Here is a 3,471-nt window from a genome sequence, read left to right as displayed (position 1 = left end):
ACCATTTCAAATCTTCTAAAGCAGAATGAGAAGGTTGAGGGAAGTGATACTGCCGCTCTACCCTGCTTTGGTGAGACCTCACCTTGAGTACTGCATCCATCTCTGGGGTCCCCAGTCCAGGAAAGACATTGACCTTCAGGAGCAGGCTCACAGGAGTGCCAGCAAGGTGATTAGAGTGATGGAGCACCTCTCCTATGAGGAAAAGCTGAGAGGATTTGTTTTATTCAGCCTGAAAATGAGAAGGGTTCAGGGTGATTTAATTGCAGCCTTCCAGTACCTGAAGGGAGCCTACAAGAAAACTGGAGGGGGAGTTTTTACGCAAGCATATAGTGACGGGACAAGGGGAAATGGCTTCAGACTGAATGAGATTAGGACCTCTTCAAACCCAAACTATTCTATGATTCTATGAAGTCCTAAACAATTTTCTGTTTCAATGAATTACTGTAGAAAAGAGAGTGTGTCTTAAAAACAAGGCAACAAAGGGGAATTCACCTTTGCTAGTCTTGTAAATAGGGACCATAGACCATGACATGATAGCTCTCCTTTACTGAGGAATCCCCAGATGTGCAGGGCATTTGTTTTTTATTTCAGGTTTTCATGTTTCACATGATGAACTTCTCTTCTGGATCTGTAAGTATCTAATATATTTATCTGCAATTCATCTATGAGTGCTCTAACTGGACTGAGACTTGTCACTCCAAATCCAAACTCCAGTTGTAGGTTAAAGAGCCACACCTAAAAGTAGAAAACCAAAGGCCTGGTATCTCATTCTAAGAGTTATTTTCAAGTGTGCACAATACTATTGGCTAAATGAACAAAGAAGCATCTGACCAGGACTTCTATAAAGGTGGCCGGGATGGTCTTCTTTAGGGTGCTGCATGTTTTAGACACTCAACTAGGACAAGAAGCTTCCAATTTAATAAAAAGTGGTTTGAAAGTTGCTAAGCAACTTCTAGAAATCTTGCTTTTTAAGAAGTCCATTTGTTTGCTTAATTTCAGGAAAAGGTTGCATGTTATTATCTAACACAATATAAATCAAAAGAGAAAAGCAAAAAAGAAATGTAATAGGACATTTTCTTTTCTTTCTGTCTTTTGCAATTAAAACCTTTTTAATTGTCTTGTGGGGTTTCATCAGGTATTCAACAAATGTTATTTATGTATAAAACTTCAACAGTTTATTGACTATGCAAGAACCAAAGGAAAAAATTAAACAGGTTTGTCATATGGTATGTGTTTATCTTAACCTTTCTTCTTCAAAAATCTTATCTACTAAGTACTTTTATCAGACACTAATTATACTCCCTCTGAAAAGAATTTCTCCAACACCCTTCAGTGCCTACACCCTTTAATCATATCTCATTACATCTACCTAATCCATCTCTTTCTCGCATTGCCAGGGCTCATTAATAGTTTTAAAAGCCAGTCCTGGATATTACCTTTCCTTTCTGTAGAAATATAAATAATACCAATACTGTTTTATTCCTCGATTTCATAGCAATTACATATTCATTACAATTTTTATCTAATTGTAATTAGATAAAAAATTATTTGAAAACATTGAGGTTTTTTTTTTCAGAAAATAACTCTAAAATATGTGACAGAACAGCAGTAAAATCTTATAGGTCTTTTCACAAATTGTTGTTTTTATAAGCTATTTTAGCAGTCGATCAATGACCACTTTGAAAGGAATGACCATTTTTGACTAAAATTTAACAGACAATGTGCTTCACAGATATTTTATAGGTGAGACATGTATCACCTTGTAAACAAAGTGGGTGACCCAAAGGATTTCTACATGATTGTGAAAGGAAAAAAATAAAAATTATATGGAAAACAAAAGGCCTTCCATTATTCTTTTGCTCTGTGCATGCCTTACATCAGTGCAGTTTGAAAAGCTTATATAGAATGTCTCTAGTATAGTGTCAGCTAAAGTGAACTGATTGACACAGAATGAATAATTGGTCAAATTTTGTTTTTTTTTTTTCTGTTCTCCAATTGTTTGGAAAAAGGCTACAAAATTCTTTTCTACAGTTACACTTTAAAATTATTTGTAAATCACTTCAGTGAGTAATCCTCAATCTATAGACCCTCCCATTTGTTGTGAGTTTTGACAATTTGTAACCTACATTTTATTAATTCATTAAGTAACCTATGTGAATTTGTGCTCCTATTTTCAGGATAGATAGGTCTACATTATGCCAGCTTGCCTCAGCTGAAAATCTGAGCAGAGTACTGGTTAATTTTCAAAAGTTAATATGTCATGATCATGGCTTTGAGGTAAAACCAGTTGCCAGATTTCAACTAGGAAGATTGTTTTCCCCCAGATCTGATTAGAAGAACCACTGAGAGGTTATTTTCATCTCCTTTTGTAATGAATAATATTAACCGTGTTCTATGAATTATCTGGCAGTTTTATTCAATGTATTGCAATTATAATTTCAAGAACCTGTGACATTTGTTCTCATCCTCCGATACACCTTAATTCTAGCTTTTGACTAAATCCTAAATTAAGTTAATACCATTATTGAGGAAGTGATTAGTTGTTTGTTTATTTTTTTAAGAACCATGGACATGGAGTATACATCCATTCACACTGGATTCCTTGGAGGTAGGAAGAGCAAGCACGATTTCCTGAATTTCAGGAAACTTGGGTTGACCAAGGCAATTTTGTATAACTGTTGCATCTGTTTAATGACTAACTGTGGCTATAGGGCAGCCTTATGGATCTTTTCAGTCCCATCTTCTTATCCGCAATGAAAAATTCAGAATTTATATTTTACTGTGAAATTAAAATATGTTTGCAGGCAATACAGCTGATACGTCATACAAATACATTCAGAATAACTGACATTATTCACAAAGCAAATGAATATAATCTGGAGTGTCATCTGTAAATATGGTACTGGTTTGTAATGTTTGTAATTACTGCTTCTTTTCACTGAAGAGCTGATTTATGTAGGTCAGCACAATATAGGAAAAAATTGTAGATACAAAAGTTACAGTCAACTGAATCTTGTTTTTAGAAGTACGAATGAATTCAAGCTGAAAAATATTTTTGCAAATATTCCTTATTACAGAACTATTGCATTGTTTTCGGGAAGCAAACAGAAAATGTCATACCTCGAGTAAACCTAAGGGCAATGTGTTATTTCCCAATCTGTAAAAATATGTATGGTTTGAGATGTCTTTTTGTTTCACACTGAAAATAAAACAAAACTCTTTGGAACACTTTTATGTAATAAAATTGCATACATCTCTTTTGGGACCAAATTTTTTTTTTTTTTTTTTTTTTTTTTTTTTTTTTTTTTTTTGTGTATTTCTCTTTCCAATCCTTTGTTTCACTCTCTCATTAGGAAATTACTAAATTGACAAGCCAGGATATTAAGAACATTCCCATTGTAAACATCATTAAATCTGACACATTTTTATAGAACATTTTGGCTTCAGTGGAAAGATATATTTAGATGAGAA

At 33.9% G+C, this 3,471-nt stretch overlaps 1 long non-coding RNA gene across 1 annotated transcript; it reads left to right on the top strand.

The window, feature by feature from the left end:
* The first annotated feature begins 276 nt into the window (after nucleotides 1-276).
* On the top strand, nucleotides 277-3,257 carry LOC128789840 (uncharacterized). Its single transcript, XR_008431543.1, has 2 exons — nucleotides 277-630; nucleotides 2,562-3,257. It is a non-coding gene; the product is annotated as an uncharacterized LOC128789840 (long non-coding RNA).
* The last annotated feature ends 214 nt before the right edge of the window (nucleotides 3,258-3,471 follow it).

Source organism: Vidua chalybeata, chromosome 6 (genome assembly GCF_026979565.1).
Source record: "Vidua chalybeata isolate OUT-0048 chromosome 6, bVidCha1 merged haplotype, whole genome shotgun sequence".
NCBI lineage: Eukaryota > Metazoa > Chordata > Aves > Passeriformes > Viduidae > Vidua > Vidua chalybeata.
The sequence above is the reverse complement of the archived record's forward strand: the minus strand, read 5'-3'. Positions and strand labels throughout refer to the sequence as shown.